The sequence below is a fragment of the Serinus canaria genome, chromosome 2, assembly GCF_022539315.1.
Source record: "Serinus canaria isolate serCan28SL12 chromosome 2, serCan2020, whole genome shotgun sequence".
NCBI classification, from domain to species: Eukaryota; Metazoa; Chordata; class Aves; order Passeriformes; family Fringillidae; genus Serinus; species Serinus canaria.
Window position 1 is genome coordinate 92,665,628 of NC_066315.1, and position 21,410 is coordinate 92,687,037.

Below are 21,410 nucleotides of genomic sequence, written 5' to 3' on the forward strand. Positions count from 1 at the left end.
ATATGCTGAGTTGGAAGGAACCCATCAGGATCATTGAGTCCAACTCCTGGGCCTGCACAGAGCACCCCAAAAATCACAGCATGTGCCTAAGATTATTGTCCAGACATTTCTTGAACTCTGGTCAAGTTCATTTCTTGAACTTGGTGCTGTGAGCACTTCCCTTCAGAGTATGTTCTAGTGCCCAAACATCTGCTGTGTGAAGAACCTTTTCCTGATGAGAGAAACCTTATTGTTACAACTTAAGGTTGATTTTATGCTAGTAGAACTCCAATGAAGAAGCAGTAGTCTAACATTAATGCAGGAGAGGTTAAGGCAAGGCTGATCATGTGGATGTTACTAAGGCTGAGTGGCTTGAAAACTTTTGGATGAGTGAAATATTTTTGAACACAGTAAGGATTTTTTTTCTTTCATGGTACAAAAGGAATGGAGCATGAAGAATTAATAATTAGTCTTTCTTACTAATAATGGAAACCATTTTAAATCATCTTTTCTCAGTGAGATAATACAGTGTGATTGGCACATGAACCTGAATTCCTGGTACAAATATTTCCAACACTGATCATATAGTGCCAGTGGCTGATGAATCCACAAGTGGACTTTAAAACTAGCTTTCAACTTTATTAAGTGTGTGCTGAGGCTATCACCTCATTTCTTGGCCATTTGCTCTGCCAGTTGTTTGCAGTAGATCCAGTAATACTGGTTGTAAAGCCCCATGGCACGCTGTAATGTGCATCTCAAGCTGTGTCCCTTCTCGGTGCAGATCTCTCGTTTTCTTTCTGTGAGAAGGGTGGAGGCAGCAAAGGAGATCTCCCTGTGCCTCCTTCTACCAGCAAAATCTCAGGCATTTCAACCTTTTGTATATTTGGATTACTACTTCTGTGTGCCAGTGGGCTAACCCAGTAGTTAGTCAAGCTGCGGTCCATGTGGGAACTGTGTGTTTAAAGATGGGAATTAAGCATGAAGTTCACGGTTAGGTTTAAACTCAGCATCCAGTGATCCATACCCCGGATCAACAAATTCTTTAACTAATTGAAGAAAGTCAATATGCAGTGTTCTATGTGGTGTTTAAAGCTAATGATTTGCTAACAAACTGCTAAATATTTCCGTGTTCCAAATCTGTGAACTGAGCTGGATATCTAATGTAAAACACTGATCAGCTTTTGATAACTCAACACAACAAGGAGGAAAATTTCTTTCCAAGTCCAAAACCAGTCAGATTACAGTATCTTATATCAAACTTCCTACCACTTTGCAAATGACAGTCTGGGGCTTTTTTGATTTTAAGATTAGGTCAAAATGGGGGTTAAAAAAGAGGAAATATGGTGCAAATGGACTCTGTAATCTTCTCTTACCCTGGTCAATTGAGTAAATCAAAGTGGACTGGAGGTGCAAATGAGACCACTGTGGTAAGAATCAGGGAGAATATTTTGATAGATACAAGTTTCATGTTGTCTTGAGAATGACTGCTGTATATGCCTTTCCCTGCAGTTCTGGACAATTTCTTAAAATACTCTTACATCTTATAGGGGATAAAGGATAGGCTTGAAGCAGTTTTCCCTAGGTGAATTTTTTGTTGTTCTGTGACTTAAATGATTACCGAGCCTGCTCAGTTATTCTCCCTCCAGCTTGATCTATTTCAAGGTATCCCTCATTTCTTTCTTTTTCCCCAGTGATGCTAATTATACGAAGCATCAAGTATGCACCAGTAGTTGGTTAATTTATAGCTCCAACTTTGACTAGAATCCCTCTTCTGAAGAATTTTTAACAGCCTCCAGTCTCTTTGAGCGGGTGCAGCTCAGCCTTCCCTTTTCACGGACGTCACTATCTTCTTGTGACTTTTCCCCGGAGATCCCTTCCCTCGCTTTCTCTGGGCAATGCCACCCCCTGCAGAAAGGCTGGCAGGGACAGCAGAGGAGGCTGGCACAGCCCTCAGCCCCCTTTGAGGAGGGCAGCCCCCCTTGGGAGCCGCCTGCCTTCTCCGCCCCGGTGCGGGCAGCGCAGCCGGCGCTGGGAGGAGCCGCGTCCCTCGGCACCGCTGGCTGTCCCCCGGCACCGCTGGCTGTCCCTCGGCGCTGAGCCACCCGGTGGCAGCAGCTGCCAGCCCCTGGCAGCCACCGGGGCGCCCGGACTGCCAGCTCCGAGGCTCTTCAGCAAAGGAGGCAGAAATCTCTTGATTTGTGCGCCTCCTCACTCTCCAGGGTTAGCGTTGGCGTGGACCAGGTGACAATAATGACCTTTCAGGATAATGACATTTCTCTGCTGTGGACAGCGTGGAATAGATGCAGTTGCTAAGGATTGTTATGCAGAATATACCTGATGAACTGGACCATTTGAATAGGGTTTGTTTTTTGTTTTTTTTTAATACTTCCTCTCACAGCAAATGCGGTTTCTGCAGTTCCTGTCAGCTGGTCCAGTTTTGGAAGCAAACACATTAATTATTGATTGAAAATATCACCACAGTGAGGGACCAAGTGTGGGGTTCTCTTTCAAGTCTGCTCAACCTGGTAGCATTCTTTGTAGATTCAAGCAAGGTTTCATCCACTACTGTATAGGGAAACTTGAGAACACACATAAATGCCTTAATTTTCCTGTTGTTCTTCTTTAGATGGGTTAAATTCAGGAATTACCATTCCAGAAGGTTTTTTTGCATTTCTCTTCAATATTTATTTTTAGACTGGGGTATAGATGAAATAACCTTGCCAATGATGAAGCCACATTGTACCAGCTGCTTTAAGAAACAAACAAGTCAGGTGTGTCTTATATTTCACGGAACTAATTCTCAAAGGCAATGAACTTTTTATATGGGAGTGGAGAAATGGAGCAGAAGGGTAAGGGTATTGGGAGAGAAAAGACATCACAGTGATGGCATTTGCAACTATGCAATTCTGAATTGACAAGAGTTAGTTTTGTTTGCCCTTTGAAAGGATTTTCTTGTGGCACCCAACAGAGTTCTGTTGTCTGATATATACTGAATATGCATCTGTGATGTGGAGCTAGAACGTCTTGCTCACTGCAAACTTCTGTTGAACTTGCACGTAGTCAACATGGTCTCTGCTGCAATTAGTGTGTAGTCAGAAAAGGATTTTGAATTACATCTTAGTCCAAGGAAGAGAAGAAATTTGCTGGCTATGGTGCTATGTGTTTAAAGAAATGGGTCAGGACGGGACTCTTAGCCTTACTTACAGAGAATATTTTCAGAAGTTTATTAGAGCCAGTACTACCCTACAATGGTCAGGCTGGAGCAGGGGGGAAAACTGCTTGTCATTCTGACCACTGGAAGGACTGGAGCTTCCTTTCTTTAGTGCAACCCCTATTACATTAACCTGGAAAATTACAGGTGCAGATTTTTAATTGTACTTTTTTTTTTTTCTGTAGGGTTGCATTAGCATAAAATTGCAAGCAAGATTTTTTTGTAGGGGGAACTGTTGTATATTGTGTATTCCCCAGTCTGATGACAAGGAAAGTCAAAGTGTGCTAACCTTTTGTGATATAGAATCAGTGAATATTTTGAGTTGGAAGGGACCTTTGAAGGCCATCGAGTCCTAACCCCCAGCCATGGGCAGGGACAGCTTGAACTAAATCGGGTTGCTCAGAGCCCTGTCCAATGTCATCTTGACTGTTCCTAGGGATGGGGCTGCCTCGGTGGGTAACCTGCTCCAGTATTTTACCACCCTCAGGGTAAAAAAAATCTTACTTGGAAAGACAGAGTAAGACTTTGTCTTTTCAAACCCAAAGGTTTCCTTTTTTATCTGGTAGATCAGGTCTAAAACTGTATCTGGATGTGGCCATTTTTCTTCTGGCTTAGAGTTTTCCAGGGATCCATGCTGTGTGCCTGGAGTTGTACTGTGAGGTGTTGGGGTTTTGTTGTTGTTTGGGTTTGGTGCTGGGGTTTTGTGCCTTGGTTATTCATTGTTGGTGGGGTTTGTTGTTTGGTTGGTTTTCAGTTTGTTTGTTGTTTGCGTTTTTTGACTAAAAAGAGGTGAAATTAACACCTTTTTTTTTCCCCTCTAAAAGGAGAGATCCTATTGTAGAGCTTTTTCAGTACCATCTGCCATTCTGCTGTTTCAAATTGCAGAACTGGGTACGTCCTGAGGTATCTTTCTGTGTGCAGAGCTGAGAGATAGAGCAAGAAAATGTATATTCAGCACAATTCCACGGTGACCCTGGCTCACCCTGATTCTTGCTTATGCTGGTGCCTGCTGCTGTGTCCCACGCAGAATGTCCTGTGGGGATTTGTGTAAACCCACACATGATGAAGGACTTCTCTCTCACTGTGGGTCTTCCTCACCATGGTCCTGCTGCATCCAAACATAGGAATTTTTTGGTGCTGTGTTTTGAATGTTAATTTGGGTTTTCTGGTTGGGTGGTTTTGTTTGGGTTTTTTTGAGTTTGGTTGTTTTTTTTTTTGTTGTTGTTGTTGTTGTTGTTTGGGGTTTTTTCTCAGCTCAGGATAGTTTATTAAGTTTGTCATAGAAAATGAGAGAATTTGTATTCTGGTCTTACAGAATATACTGACAAAGCTGGGAACGTAAATTATTGTATGTTACATCCGTGTGGATGTCACTCTTTTCCTGTACCATTTTTGCTTTTTGATTCTTGCTAAAAAAAGGGAGGGAGCAGAATGTGAAGGGAGGAGCTGGAAGGCACAAGGCCTTTATCAGGAGGTGATGCAGTCCTGTCAGGAGCTGGCTAAAAGCTGAGGGTTATTGCAGTTCAGTGACCTTACTGGGAAGCTTCTTTCATTGTAAACACAATCAATTGTGGAACACGAGCTATGACTTTAATGCAAAATAATGGCAAGCTTACACCAAAAAAATCAATCTGGTGTGACAGCAAATGGTTCTGAAATAGGTGTTATTACCGTGTTGCAGTTATTTCCTCTTGCCTGAGAGGCAAATGGGAGAATTTAGTGTCCTGTCGGTTTTCATTATAAGCTAAGTAATGGTTCTGGTTTTCCAGCTATCCATTTATTTCCACTTGACTTAACCTTCTTTCCTTTTCCCAGTTTCTTGCAAGACTTGGTCTGTCTGCTTTTATCCAGACACCACTGGTTTATCAAAATTACAACAGCAACCCTGGATTAGCTTTCTGAGGTGGAAAGAATTTACATTTTAATAAGATTTACATTTTAATAAAAACCGGTTTGCTATTTTTTGTACAAGTTGTTGGGTCTCAGAGGTACAGCTCACAGCTTTCCCTTTCTTGGCATGGTATTTCATGCTTATCTGTAGGGTTTTTTAGGGAAAGGGCTGAGTCGTGTGTATCTTACATATCATAAAGTGGTTTCTGCAAACTGTGTGTACTTTTTACATATGGACAAGTGAAGCTGAGAGCAATGCTCTGGTGGGAAGAGACCTGTAGGAGTCCAGAGGCAGCAGCTGGCCAGCTGGTAGGACTTTTCTGTTATTTTAAAGTTTAAAGGTTTTTATAAAATATAGATATTTGCAACTTCTATATTAGTTCTGTGGTTGGTTTGGTTATGGTTCATCTGTATGTTTTTTCTTTGCTCAAAAGTAGCATTCAAACATTATTTATTTCCTGGCAGCAGTCTGATGCTTTGAACAGTAACCATAACTCTTGGACATCTAATTAGTTAATATGCCATTAATTAATTAATTAGTGTAGTGTTTTACAGCATCATCATCTAAATCTTTAGGATTATTTTTAGCGTGCCATTGAGGTTTGCTGCAAAGTTAGTGCACAAGCACTTAAAGGCATTTTAACAACTCGGATTTGGTTTGATTTTTCTTTTTTTTCTTGTGTGTACCACATGCAGGCAACATGCATGGCAGGGGTCTGGGTTTTTCTAATGTCATAGGGACTGGATTTGTTACTTGGGTCGTTAGCATAGGCGTGGAGCTGAGACAGTGATGCCTGCTGTATTTTTAGCAGTGGTGGGCTGTGCTTGCTGCAATTAATCAGTACATTAGCAATCAATGACTGATTCATTGTTTTAATGCCTGCTATACAGTGTACAGGAGCTGGTGATTTCTTTTCCCCTTGTGTATTCAGGAAGAGTGAGTCTGTATGCAAGATGGGGGGAAGCACAATAGGCATTTACCATCCTATTGTTATCCAGACCAAGCATTGTATCCAAATGTAAAAGTGAGGATCTCCAGGGGTGGTCTAATGTCACATGCTGCTGGGTGGTGATACGAGGCTTTTGGCTGACCAGCTAGCCATGAAACAAATTACTCATTTCCCAGTGGATTTTGTCATCCTTGTCCTGCTGGCAAGCTGCAGCCCAAGAGAGTATTCTGTGTGCACAGAAGTCCTTAGTGTTCTCTGTCAGTGATTCTTATGTACCATACAGTTGGGTTAAGGCAGGATTTTATCTGTAAATGAATTAAAAGTGCTGCTGAAAGATCCTTATTTTGGGGAAAATGTTGCTGTTGTCCCATTTCCAATTTTTTTGAGGCTGAATAACCACTCAGTTCTGGTTTGAGTGAAAGAAGAGGCAGAATAGTTCTCTGTGGGCCAACCACTCTTCTGTCGGGTTAGCTGAAACAGATGTTGTCATTAAACTTTAATTACAACATGACTCACTTTTTAATGCAGTGGCTAGAAGAGAACTAGAAGGAGCTTTTGTACCATACATTAGGAGAATATGAAAACAGCAGCTAAGATTGATAATACTTCTGTGTCTTTAAAAAAATAAATAATACCAAAGACATCAACTTAAGCTTCCTGCATAGTACAAACAATGACATTTCATTACGTAGTTTCTAGATAAAATCCTTAATAGGTGATTTGAGCCAGAATAATGTCCTATGGCAAAAATGTTACTAAAATAGTTGATTCTTCTCAGACTTTAAGTTTACCTGGTTAGAAGCATTTTTTTTGATGGCCCGGACCTCATAATTACATCTGGATTGTGTGTCTGACCTCCACTAGGCTATCCATAGACCACATCATGAAAGACATATCCAAACACAGATTTTTTTTCTTCTCTGAATGCAGAAGACAGAAACCAGGGGAAGAAAGGGGATACAGAGGTAAACATCTTGCCCTCAGAAATACAGTATGTCAGTGCTAAGCTGATGCTTCACATCCTGTGTGCTGTTAAATGGGTGAAATTCCAATTCCTTGCCAGGATCCAGTGGCCCTAAGCAACTCTGGGTTGTATTTCTTAATGATACTTCCAACTCACACCCCCCCTTAAGTAATGTTCACTTTTGATACTGTAATTAGCTCTATTGACTTTGCCAAAATTACAAAGATAGTGAATTGGGCTTAAAAATAAAAAATCCACTGACTTGTCCTTCCAGCATTAAAAGGTTGGTCTGGAGTGTGAAAAAACCTGAGGATATTATGTTCAGGTTGATGCCCAAAGAGTGTGGAGGAGCAGGGAGAGAGCCACTGTAGCTGTATCCTCTTGTCCAGCAGCAGTTCTGTGGAAATATCAGCTTGGGTGTGTGATGGATGTAGCTCTGGAAGTAGAAAGTAGTAGTAGAGAATGGCAGCAATTGTAAACACCCCATACAAGCTGTTTTGTTGGTGACCCTGACAAAATATTTTTATTCCTATCTAAATTGTGCTTCAGCCTCATGTATGGCATTTGCAACTGTGTCCACGAGACTGAAAATTAATCTGATGGTGGTGGGGAATGAAGGCAAGAAGGAATACACTGGATTCAAATGAATGAATGAAAGTTTGCAGGACTTGGCATCTGTCAGTTTCCCCTTGGCACTCCCATCGCTGTACCCTGGAGCTCTGTGAAACTCCAGGGCTCCAGTACCATGTCAGGCAGGAAATCCAATCCACCCTTGAAGCTGTGGCTCTCTGTTACGCATTTGTTCAAGGAGGCTGACTGTGCTTTGGCTTAACTCCTTCAAACACATGGCTCGGCAGCACTCGTGCCGTAGCTCAGTTTTAGGGCTGGGACAGTGGCCCTTTAAGTGCTGACAAGGAGGAACAGAGCAGAAATTCACCTCTGAGATAATCCATTTTTGATGAGGAAAATAGAAGTGAAAAGGGCCAGTATTTACTGGTGTGCACACACTGGTACTTGTACAGAAACATCCTGGTGGCGACAAGACTGCAGTCGCTCACAAGCCTTGCAGGGAGCAGAGAACAGCCATGATAATGCTGCTCTTTATCTCCAGGGCTGTTCACAGCAGGCTCCCCCTCTAGAGCCTTCCCTATGCTTCCCTGCCCTGTTGCCAATGAAAAGCTTGGCCTTCTCTAGTCCTTTTAACAGTCCCACTTCATTAGAATGAATCATTTTTATACTGGATACAAATATTTCCATCAAAACAGAAACTTTAAATTAGTTTGAGTGATTTCCAGTAGCTGTCATCCTTTGTGATTTTTCTTTTTAACTTTTTGGTAGTTCTTGCTGCAGCATCTTAAAATTTCTGCTGTGCATCATATTAGTCTGCTGCAGGAGGACTGCAGTAAAAATCAGCATCCTAAAGACTAAACTCAGTCATTTAAACACATGCATGAACTGCAAAAAAAATAATTCTAAATATGTTTATTTCAAATGACTTCAATAAGAACAGTCTACAGATAAAAGAAATTCAAAGGAGTTCTCATTTCTGTTCTGAAATATCTGTAATAGGATTTTCTTTTAACCTTTGCTTGTGGAAAAGTGAATGATTGGGCTTTGAAGCAAAAGTGATAGGTTTTGGAACACTTAACACCATGTTATGTTACAATGAAGAGACTTCATTTCATTGGACTCAGTGGAGACAAAATGAAAATATTGATGTTTCTAAAATAAATACTTGACATTTGACATTATTTATTTCTTTGAAATAAGCCTGCTTCTCTGAATGTTTATAAGGATGTGGTGACTGTTTTACCTTGATGGGACCTCCTGCTTCTTCAGCACAGCAGCTCTGCTGATTTTAACAGAGCCATGCAGTGGATGTGCCTGAGTTCCTACCAAGGTTATGGTTATGCCTGAGTTCCTACCAGGGAAGATGCTGATCAGTGGTGCCTGAAGTCATCAGCTCAGCCAGCAGGTTGGAGGGAGCTGTCTTTCACATCAGGCATTGAGCATGCCACTGGGGCAGCTTCAGGCACTCAGGTGTTTCCACTTTCTGGTCTCCTGATGTCTTGCAGCCCAAAGTCAAACAGGAGTAGCAGATAATTTCATTCTGAAACAAAAGGGCCAAGTTTTAATTGCAGTTTTGACATTCATTTCCATGAGTGAACTGAATTTTTTGGAAGGCCTTTTTGGGCAGGATTAGGTATAGATGTGATAAATTTTTGCCACCTTTTGCTTCACCTATTCATCAGGTCTAAAATGTGCAAGTATGCCATTTTTTAAAGGTAAGGCTATGGCAGGAGCAGGCAGTAGTGTTACTCTGTTCTCTTTTACTTACTTTCAGGCTATCCTTTGTTTTGTGTACCATGTGCAGTCTTGTGTATAAACTGGCCATCCTTAAAGTGGCCACAAGTCCCTCTTGTCTGGTCTTCAGATTTTATTGCTGTAGTATCTTCATTCCTTCTGTATTTGTCAGCATAGGAAATCTGTTACAAAATAGGCAATAGATGTGTGGATACCAATTATACAGCAAGCCTGAGTGCCTTAGTCAGCATTAAATAAAAATTCTGAAAATTTATTTATTTTTATTTATTTGCCAAAATTTCTTGAAATAATTTTACTGCTGTATTTCAGAATATATAATTCCCATATGAAGATCTGAAGGCAATTTTTTTTCAAGATTCATGCTTGAAATAAAACTTAAAACCAAAAACTCTTAAGGTTCCTGAAAAATGAAAGCTTCCCTCTTCCTTTTCCACCTTTGCTTTGAGGGATCAGTGGCTGGCCAACATCATCATGAGCTGCACAGCCTACAGAGGGACAATAATAAGTGAAAATCAATAGAGGAACTTCACTAGATTTCAGTAGAATTGGGAACATGCATTAACACTTCAAAATTCTATCCAGATTTTGACCAAGATATTTTGGTGGTTGTGGGCTTAAAGTGAAAATCAGAAGATTGGGCAAAGTAACTGTTTGTCACTTTTCCCTCTGTGTTAAATTCCCCTAGGCTCCAGCAGAGAGATGTGGCTTCTGTTTCCATATGCCACCAACAATAAATCTGGCATCTATTTTAAAGTCAGTGCTTGTCTGATTGTAGTAATTTGTATTTAGTGGCCTGTTTTCATTATGTGGGCTGGAGTGATCAGTGAGATTGAATTGAGGAATTTTCTGAAAGTGAGAAGCCAGGGAGTCAAGACTTCTTAATGCATTCATGCTTGGGATTTTTCTTTTTCCTTTTCAGCTGCTCTCATTATTTCCATGCTGCACAGGTTTGGGTTTTTTTTCCTATGATAATAAAGTACCATAATCCAAATGCAGACTCTCTCCCAGCGTTATTGCAGTCACTATTCATACTGCAGGAGCACCTAGTGGAGGACTGGACCTCACTGAACCTGTTGATGTATAAACATTAGGCCATCACAAGGTTGCTCTGCCCCTGTTACTGCTGATTCCCATTTCAGAGAGTAGGCATTTCCCTGCCAGTCAGACTGCTTTCTCACCAAGCAGTGTTTTGCTCTTAACTGTAAGACAAGGACCAAATTGCTCTAGATTTTGCAGAAATTGCTCTGGACTAGCTGTAGTTTCCTGATAAAACCTGTTCCATTTGGGCAGCAGAATCTCAGGGGCACAGTTGCTCTCTGTGGATGTGTGCTTCCCTAGCAGCCTCTCTGAATGCTGCTGCTGCTCTTGGCAGGGTCACAGCTGCAGTGCCACACCTGTGGCAGTACAGCTCTGCTAGTGACTGCTCCCTGAAGGCAAGCCTTTCAGTCATGCCTCTCTTCAGCCCAACAATCTTCTTATATTGACTTGGAACTTGTTGTTCAGTTTTGAATAATTATGAGGAGGGACAAATGTCTTTCTAGTTTCCGAGTTACATGTTTGCCACCCATGGGTTATTTTTGTTTCATGTATGTGCTGATTAAAAAGGTCTCCTGCAGTGAAAATACGATTTTCTGTGTTTTCTTAGTTCTCGTGTAAAAAGAGCCTTTTTAGCTCTGCCTAAAGGTACCTATTAGAAGATTTCTGGGACTGAAATGTTCTTGCAAATTAATGTCAAGATTCCATTAAAAAAGAAAATAAGAAAAAGGAAGCTGTGGAGCTGGCCCCTCAAGAAAACAGAAGTTGAAATCAGCATGTTATTTAAAATCACGCAGTACTTTGGCTAGTCATTGTGACACCCAACCACTACTGGCATGTCCATATCCCTGGCTTTTCCAGTCAACTCCCTGTCTGTTTCCAGAGTATTATAATCATGTTCCTTATCAGGAATGAATTGTGGGAGAAGTCAGAATATAAGATAGTTTGACACAGGGAGCTATTTAGAATTTAGAGCATTTTCTCCTCCATCTCTATTGGTTTGCTTGTGTTGACATAATTGTGATACAACACTGCACTATAAAGACATGTATTTTTTAAAGGCATGATTCATAGTTCAAATATCCTGATTTAAATAAAGTATAAACCCTCTAATTTAGCAGATTCATTTTCATTGAGGGAGTATATAAATACTTGGTACTTCTGGTATTTTTTATTTAGTTGTTTTATTTGCTATTTTAATTAGAGAATGAAAAGGGATCTGGATGATCTCAGAATGTTGGAAAGTTGTAATTTTTTAATCTATAATGTTATATAAAAAATCAGTGCAAATGGTGACATTTTTATCTGAGTGAAATACCCTAATATTTCTTCTTTGTAGAATTGCTAATGAGGTCATGTCTTTCTGAAAATTGCAGTCAATTTGCATTAAGTGTAGGATTTTATAACATTTCTGATCTTCTTAAAATGTTGTGGTTGCAACAGTGCATTTATTTTAAGGACATTATTTATACACAAAAATAAGGAACCACACTAGTAAGCTGTGTCTTCCACAGGGGAGAGGATGAAATTACAGCTTGGATTAGGGGAGGAATTTGATAAAGCCTATTTATGTCCTTTTGTGCTCTATACATTGATCTCTTTAATTCCTAGGCTGGTTTGTGTGTTAATTCAGAGAACAGTAATGTGCACACAGTGGAGATGCAAAGGCAATTTCCTTGTTGCTCTGAAGTGTGTAAGTTGGAAAGTGTATAATTTTCTGTAGATTTTAGCACATAGTACCAGTTGGAGTTCTTGCCTATATGCTGCTTGTGCTAAAGTGGTGGGAATCAGAGATGGCTTGTTTTGTTGTTTGGGTTTTTTTTTTTACATTAACACATCTGTGGATAAGAGGCTGAGCACCTCATTTTTGAGATTACTGTTTAACAATGTTTTCAACAAATCAGTTCAAGAATTATTAAAGTGCATCACAAGGATGTGACTTGAATGAAATATTAGAAAAAAAAATTTAAGAGGTAAAAAATAAATCTTGTATGGGAGACTGTAGAAGAGGACAGAATGGAATCACCTTATTCTTTCCTAATTACATTATCTTTGTGTGCAGCGTCTTAGCCTAGTGTTTGGGGATTTTCCTTGTGTTTTGGAGTGTAATTTCTTGGGAAGTTTGTTTGGGGATTTTGGGGTGGTTTTTTTTTGTTTTTGGTGTTTTGTTTTGTGGGGTGTTTTTTTTTGTTTGTTTTGTTTTGGGTCAGGGATTTTTTTAATTTGTTTTGGTTTGGGTTTTTTTTTGGCTTCGTGTTTTTGGTTTGGAGTTTTTTGTTTGGTTTTTGTTTGTTTTGTTTGTTTTCCTTGGTTTTTTTCCTCATGTGTTAGTATCTAATTGTGCTGAGAATGTCAGATCAAATGCACTTTTATGTTTCTGCCTAAGGCTTTGGGGAGAGACAGATGGAGCCAGGATTAGAAACACATCTGAATCTATTTTGTCGTTCTTAAGACTGCTTTGCCATTCAGCAGACCGGGTCTCAGGGCTGGAACTCTTAACTAAAATGTTGCTTGTATCCTAACACCTTTTGAATTAGCCTGTTGGTTGCTGAGTTTGTCCAAAAGGCAGAAGAGAAATTCCAGGTCTGTGGAAATACTTAACCTAAAACGTCCTGCCAGCAGTTCTACCTCGGCCTCTGTATGTGATAGCCAACATATCTCAGATGACCTCAACTCTCAGGGGAACATAAGAATAGAGGCATTCTCTGCATGCATGAGTGGCTGGAATAACACTGTGCTTAGTGATCAAATGAACAATCCCTTTGAGCTTTCGAGATAGTACCCCCTCTCACAGGGCATCGGAAAGCATTTCTTTAACAATTATGCAGCAACAAAGCACAATGGGGTCACTGGTTGCTGTGATTTCTTTCTGAGGAGCAAAGTCAGAGTTTGTGTTACCTTCTTGTTGCTATCTCAAACTGAACCGGTTTGGCAGTCCAGAAGTGCAGCCTGATCTGTTGCCAGATCCCTGGTTTTAGTGGAATAGGGTGCTGCAGAAATAAATGTTTGAGATTGTTTGTGTTTTAACCTGCCTGGTGGGGTTTTTATTTTAATACCTCCCCCTTGCCCTCCCCCAGTCACTTGTCTGGTGTTCCTGGTTTTCCTTAAAGCAGTTTAAAGATCCTCCTGTTGCAAACAGAACCTGTACCATGGACTGTGCTTTTTTTATGCCCCGGGTCATTTCTCCAGCCCACTGGTTGTCCTTTTTACTGTGACTGGTTCCTTCTGTGTGACTACACTATTTTACTGCTGTTGTCTGCTTTTGCTTACCACCAGGCTTTTTCCCCCTGTGTTTTTCTCACCATATTTTCTTCTCACCTGCTGATCCATTAGTTTCTGCCAGACCTTCTTTAGCTGCCTTTGCATCCTTCCATCTGGCTGGTTCGTTCCTTTTCTTCTTTATCCTCTTCTCCTCTTTGTGGTCTTCCTTTACTGCCAGGGCTCACTACTTCAGCTGCTTTCTAGCATCTTCTCTACCAACAAACACACAAAGTTATCCTGGTGAGCTACTTGATGATTAATCTGGTTGTTCCCACAAGCATTCTATTAGCCCATCTATCTCTTTTCTCTCATCCCTGATCATCAGAAAAAGAAAAAAGGTCCATTTGCTAAGAGCCAATCTGAAGTAATTTAGATGTTTTCTTTTTTGATTTTTAAATGTTGAATGTGGGACACTGCAAGCCACACACCATTGAATATTCCAGCCTTGCACAAATGAATACTGATGAGATGACCTGGGATAACAGCATTGCTTGGGGCTGTTGAGGCCATTCTGCTGTAATAACAAATTCTAGTAAAGACTGAGACATATTCCACAACAGGATGTCTTGATCTTTGAGTTTGAAAACTAGTAACAAAACTGAAGCTTTCTTATGTTGTGTATGTGTGTGTCCAAACAAGTATTTGGATGACAGACAGGTGTTGCACAGTCAGCAGCAGAATGAATACAAATACATATATTCTGTATTCTCTGGGATTGTCAGATCACCTAACCTTTTCCTTCTAGATGAAGAAGAACGAAAGTTGAAGATCATAAATTGCATTAATTTAAAATTGAAATCTGGAGTTTACATTTTTTGCTGGTGCAGTGCCCATACCTTAATAAAATCTCAGGGGAAAAAACATATGCTCTTCAGCAAAATTGCTAATTCTCACCTACAGAAATAAGCCTCAATGTAATATTTATAGTCTCATAATAGAGTTCTACTGGTTTGTGGCTGGGTTTCTTTTCCCCCTTTTCTCCCTGCTAATTATTTTAATGCTGCCAGCATAAGAAACATATTTTTACTTTTGTATTTGTACTATTTATCTATAACTTCAGGTTTGTCTGTACATTTTAGGGAAGGGAATGAATCTAAGCCTTAGCCCTAGATTCAGATATGACCAATTACTGTGTCTAGGATCTCAGTAATTCTTCCTGCTGCTTTCAGCCTATCCCAGTAGAATAGGCTGTGGTGGTTGGCTTTGAGGAAGCACACACAGTTTATTGGAATTTGCATTGTTGGAGGGCCAGAGGCTGGAAATGGGAATGTATAAATGTGACACTCGATTGATATTCCTGCTGAGTAGAAGACATGCATTTCTCTCTTCACACTCTTACTTTCTCCCAGTGGAGCAAAAAACATATGATAATGAGTCCAAAAGCAAGTGGTTATTTGGATGGCAACAAATTGCTGCATAACTGTGGTCCCAAGGAAGAAGGGGAAGGTTGAGAAGCAGTTCTGGTTTTATTTTATCTTGCAGAGGGTATTTAGTACAGCCGGGTTTCTCAGGGTCCCACTGAGATTTTGTTTATTGGAGAGAAGTATTTTAAATGTCTAAATGTCCTGCTGAACTTTTTTCCTTTCTCTGAATTATTTTAATACTGTGTATTAGTATCTTGCTTCAGATTTAAAAAACCAGCCTACCAAAACCAAAAAGCCAGGTGAATGTGCATGATATATTGGGAGCATGTTACACTCTCTGTTAGGAGGATGAAACTGGTAGAAAACAAAGAGGGACATAAAATTCTTGAGCAGGGAATTTGCATGGTGTGCGTGGATTTTCTGAAATACCCGAAGGGAATTTTAAATACTCTGGAAAAATTATCAAAAAAGATCACAACCTGAGCGTGTGGTAAGTAATGAAGAACATTAGGCACAGTGGTGAGCTCTGCAGAATGTCCTAAAGTATTTTCCCATTTGCAGCTCAGTCTCAAAGGAAAAACTGTAAAGGGAAGAGAAGAAGTAGGAAATTTGGTCCATGCAAATGTTAGTAATGAACACTGTCAATACCATGTTCTGAGAACTCTGAGATGTAAAACCACTTCCGGCACTGGGGAGTTTGGACACGGTTTGGGGTTTTTTTGGGAAGAGTTGAAGGTCAAAATACCTGATGCCAGACTGCATATGAGCTTTAACCTGGCAGGCAAAATACTGACACCACTAAACCTTTCCATTTTGGCTGGCAGTCACGCCCCTAGCTGTATGTGTATTGTAAGAACACACTGGGGGCAGCCAAGCAAGATCGATAAATTGACAGATATTCTTAAAGAGCAGCCGTCTGTAACATCCACTTCCACTTGGCTAAGCACTAATTTGATTTTTGCTTCTACTTTTTAATTCTTTTTGAGCTCATTGTAATCTGTTTGGATCTGTTGGTCAAATTTGAAGTAAATAGTCCAAAAGCAGAATTTGACAGCCACTGCTTTATTTCCACCTCCTCTCTCCAACCATTTCAAACAAAGCCTAATTCCAAAGTAGAGTGGCTACACGATTGGCTTGATTGCTTTTGATTTCCATTAAGGCTTACTGCCAAAACAACCTGGTCATACCAGTGACAAGCCTGAATTTGTCTTCCTAGTAACTTGTCCATGTTTGCCCTAAAAAACAATTTGATGCAAAAGCTTTCTTCAAAAAGGGGAGGCATTTTGTGGCAGTAACTACACAATGAAAACAATTTCACTTTTGGAGATCCTTCATTTTTAAACTGCTCTGGGTGAATACATTCCATTGTATGCTGAAAGAAGAGGAATTAACAATTGATATGTGGCATCTTCATGGGGCAGCAAGACAAGGGAAGCAAGAGAAATGTGCACTATAGAGAGTACACTTCTTTTGGTAGGGGAATAGGATGTTTCCTTCTTCCTCCCTGGATCTTGATCTGAAGGTCATGGCATGTGTCTCGCACTGGCCATGGTCATGGGTTGAAAGCTTTTATTATTTGGCTTTTTGGTTTGTTTTATACACATACAGTACTAGAGTGTTCACATCCTAAGTGGAATTGAAAATTTGGCTGATCAAGCACATAACTGATCCTGGAATCTAAAGATTTATTTCTTTACTTTGGAATTGTTTCTCAGTGAGTGATTTGTTTTTACATGTGCGTTTTTTAAAACAAACAATTGTTTCTCCCTTCTTTTAAAGTTGAGGAATAACAAGATACGAAGAAGCCCTCTAAATTGCAGGACCCCATCAACATTTTCTATCTCTCCTAGAGCTAAGTTCTGCTTTTTTTCCTGAATTCACATGCTTACAGTCCCTTTACTTTTCCCCTTCCACACCTTTGTATCTATGTTCCCATTTAAAAAAAAAAACCCAAACCTTCATGAGCAGTCTGGGTGAGTGAGGATGTCAGATTTCACATCCTGACACATAACATGGGCACAGCTATACCACAAGCATGCATCTGGTATGAACAGACAAAGAGAACACTTTTTTTCAGGCCATTTGGAGTATGGCTAAGGCTGCCTCTTAGTTCTTCTGAGATTTTGTTTTACATAAATTTTGAATTCGTGTAAAATAGATGCAGGAATGCTTTGACAAAGCAATGAATGTTTCCCAGGGATTGATCAGCTTAGTTCTGAATCATGATGCTGTGTAATTCCTGTAAGGGGCATGAAGCACATAGTCCCCGATACATATGCTTAGTCAGAGATAAAAAGAGTTCCTCTCAGCCATTTTTTAGTGACTTTTTAGCTATTGTGTAGGGCAAAGAGTGTTTCAGTAGAGGAGAAAAAGACATTGCTTCTCTGATATCACTGGCATCTCTCCAGTTAGCATTCAAGTGCCATGGTATTCATCAAATGTTGTGTTTTTCAGAAGCACAGCCTTGTTTGATCTGTTTTGTGTTGCAAAACATGAAAAGACAGTCTCTGAATAAATTTCTATTCATAGAATCACTGACCCCTTTAAATGTATTTCATTTTCATATCCATTCCTGTTCTGGCCAGTTAGCAAGCCCTTCTGCAGGCTTAATGCTGCTGTTACCTCCGAGTTATTAATGTTCGTGTTTGTGTGGATGTTGCTGGAGAAACTGTGTCTGGCCACATGGGAAACTTCACTGTCAGCCTGGTGCACACCCCAGGGATGTGGTGCCTCTGCCTTGCAGTGCATCCACCCTTGCCTTTTGCTGACATTTATTCATTTGTTAAGGGTTCATATTTATTAGGGGAATTGCCTTTGGTTTGTCACCAGGTAAGCCAGCTTTTGCTAATTACATCAGCTAAATTATGCTGAAGTTCCTGTGAACTGGGCTGGGTGTCCTGCCCTCACATAAGTGCAAGTGTCTCTTACTGACTTGAATACCAGTCAAAATAATCTTTATAAAGCAGCAAATCTATGCTGCAGTGCAAGCAGAAGAATAATGGCTGCAGATGATGATGCAGTTTTATCTGCTGCTTGGTTGTGATGATGATGATGATGATGGTTGTTATTTAGCTAGCCCCATGCTGCTCCTAAGGGCCATACGAAGTGTGCAGTGATTAAGTAAGGAACTGCTCTGTAAGTTAACTTTTACATTTCAGAAAGCCTGACACCTTTTACTATGTGTGACGGACCTGGCAATGAGAGAAAGATGTAAGCAGCATGACTTCAATTTGCAATCATGTAGTCAAATTGTATCAAGTGTTAAATTAGACTTGTATGAAAAAGAATAGATGCTCAGATAATGGCATGGTATAGCTCCTTATCAAGTTATCCTCTATCTTTTTCTGCCTTTTTTAATATGGATTGAAACATGCTGCTTGTGCCATCAGAAGAAGTGTAGAATAATTTGACAATTGCTGATTTCAACTAAGTTGTATCAGCCACTTGCAAAGAATATGGGCCTTAATTTTATTGCTTTCAGGTACAGGAGAAATATTTTCCTTGCCAGAATAGAAAATTGGGAAATCCAAAATGGGGTGAGTGATAGACCTGTCTTATTTATTGTCACAGAAGGAATTGTCAGGAGATGTGGGTGGGAAAATGGGGATTTGTTTCAGTAAATGCCTCTTTATGATACTTTCTGAAAGGCAAGCAGTCAGAGCTGGAGACTTTTGCAAGTGCAAGTTTTTGTCCTGATTATCAACTACTTATTTTCTTACTTTTATGAAATTTATCTCGGTCTGTTAATCTGCATGCATTTTTTTTTTCCACTTGTTTCTCAGGCAGTACTGCAGTGGGCTAAGAGGGAAATACCTTTGAGGTATACCTGAGAGGGATACTTTTGAGGGTGAATCCCTCCTGCAATAAGCCAAAGATAATATATGACAGCTCAAAATTAATTGAGTTTGCTTTTCAGAGCTTGATGCTCTCATGCTGTTGGGAGCAGCAGGAGTGGCCTGGCCAACTGGGGCTGATCTGGGAGCAGGGTGGCAGCGAGGCAGGCAGGACCAGGCAGCTCAAGGGAGCAGGAGCAGCGAGGGCAGCCAGAGCCCTGGCAGGTGCCACCGTGGGCAGACGCACGGCTGGGCACGGGCAGCGGGTCTGGCCTGGCCACGAGCCACGGCCAAAGCTCCAGCCCAGCCACCCAGCAGGATCATCCTCAGAGCCCTTTGTCTCATCCGAGCTGGGTCCTGGCAGGCTGGACCTGGGCTGGAGCTGACACTGAGCAGGGAACTCCCAGAGGAGTGAGTGGGGAGAGGCTGCAGAGCCTGCTGGTGCGCTTGGGACCTGGAAGTGTATCCTCGAGCCGTGTGTTCTTCCAGCTATTCTTCACAGTTACTATAGATGGAATTAATTTTTTTTTTCCTTTGTATTTTTTTTATTCTTGATTCCAGTACTTCAGGCTTTCAGAGGGGAGAAAAAAAAATCCCAGTAGGCCATGAACACAAATCTGGAAGTAATGGCAATTTTCCTGCTACTTCCAGCACATTTGACTTATACAGTCTGGGGCACCCCTTTGTCAGACTGTCCTGGTTATCCTGTTTTCTCAGGATAAGCAAAGCCCATGATTCCCTACAATTCCCTAAATTGATAACTGAACCAAGGTGCAAGGGCTTTATAAACAGGTGGCATTATTTAGTTATTTCAAAGGGATGCTAGATAACTTTCTGGGAAACCACAGACTGTGAATATGAAAGACTCCTCATTTTGCCAGTCACAATCTCTGGCTGCAGAAATCCTCTTACAGCACTTACCTGGGAGATAAATGACTTTTTATTTTCAGAGATGATATTAACACAGCTAATTTTCTGTCTGTGAAGCACTTTCTACCTTCTGTGAGTTGTCTGCACGACTCCATAGGAGGCGGAAAAATGAAAACTTCCTGCTGAGAAAACCAAGACGGAGTTGTTTTGTTTATTTCTGAAATGGCTTAGTGGATAGTGCTCCTGCAAACACAGGCCCAGAACCACGAATTCTTGAGCCTTTTGCCAGCAGGCACAGGGCTGCTGGCACCCAGGAAAGTGCCAGTCCCAGGTCAGTGCAGCACCAAGCCAGGCATTAGTCAGGTTTTCCGGCTGGGATGAGTGTGGTGCTGAGGGCTCCAGCATGAGTTCTGCTGGCCTTGGGCACAGTGGAGCAACCTCTGCCTGCAAAAAGCAGGCATGGTATCACCTGCCTCCCCGGGGCTGCCTCCTGAGTTTGGGTGAGCAGGACTGTGTGCTCTGTGCATCCTCTGTGTACAGTTGCTGCCCTGTGATAAACCTTCTGGTGTAACACATCGAGCTGCTCTCAGGCTCTTTGTGAGCTTTTCTAGAAGTGGTGGTTTCACTCATCCTCTTGCTTGCTGGGTGGATTGAGAGAAACATACCCAAAGAACACTTGGGAAAAAAACATGTTTGCAGCCTTTCTTGCTTGTTAAAATATTGTGTGGCTCAACCATACTGCCATTTTAGTCCTCAGAGTTAACAGCGCTTTTTGCTGAGCAAGCTTTCTTCATCACATGAAAAGTCACTTTATACGTACTCAAATAGCAAAATAAAGTTTGTGAATTCTTTTATTTTCTTTCTTTCCTTTTTTAATAGCAGTAACTCCCACGAACTGGTACAAGGCTTGGTACTGTGCAAGCAGTTTTTCACTCTTAGAATGCTGCTGCTGAAAAGCAGATATTGTGTGAAGTACCATCGATCACTGCCGCGGTTTTATACAGTTTGTCACCATTGTTCTTGGGATAGCATTGAGTCACATTTAGCACTATGGTACAGCTCACAAGTGTTCAGCGTGGGGGAAAAAAGTGTTGGGCTTTCTTAATGTAAAAAACCTCTTCATTGTCCATAATCTGAAATCATTGATTTGTTAGTGGATAGCAAATATGTCTGATGTGGCCTAGTATAGATGAGAACAGATTTTTAAATATTTTTAGAAGTGTAGGATGTCGTTTATAATGATGGAGAGTGGAATGGAGTTTCTAAAGACCCAGAATAGCTGAGGTTAGAAATATTAGAGCAGATATCTCTAAGGCTGTTCTGACAGATGCTTAGCTCAGAGGTGAAATGGACTTTTATATCTGGTTTTGCATTAATAGATTTGGGATTCCCTAATAATTTCCTTGGGGGTTTTTTCTGACTAAGAGCAAACTGTATCTCAGGTAAAATCCCACTGAAATAATAGATGACTTTAAATTGATGTGTGAACAAAACACATTTTCTCTCAGTCTATCAAACACCATGTAAATACATCTTTTAGAAATGTGGGATTTCATGCTGTACAAATCCTACCCTTGGCCTAGGCTATTTTGAAAATCTTGTAATCTTGCTCCCTTCTTCAGCCAATGTAGAAATGTTTTGTTTTCCTTTCATCACCTATATAGATGAGCTTGTAGAACGAAATGGGGAGAACCCTGTTTGTAATTGGGACATAGAGGAGGCAGCAGT

General features: G+C 40.7%; 1 protein-coding gene across 9 annotated transcripts in view; it reads left to right on the forward strand.

Moving 5' to 3' along the window:
- MBP (myelin basic protein) overlaps positions 1 to 21,410 on the forward strand; it is a 108,894-nt gene that overhangs the window by 56,890 nt on the left and 30,594 nt on the right. The gene's annotated exons all lie outside the window — the stretch shown is intronic.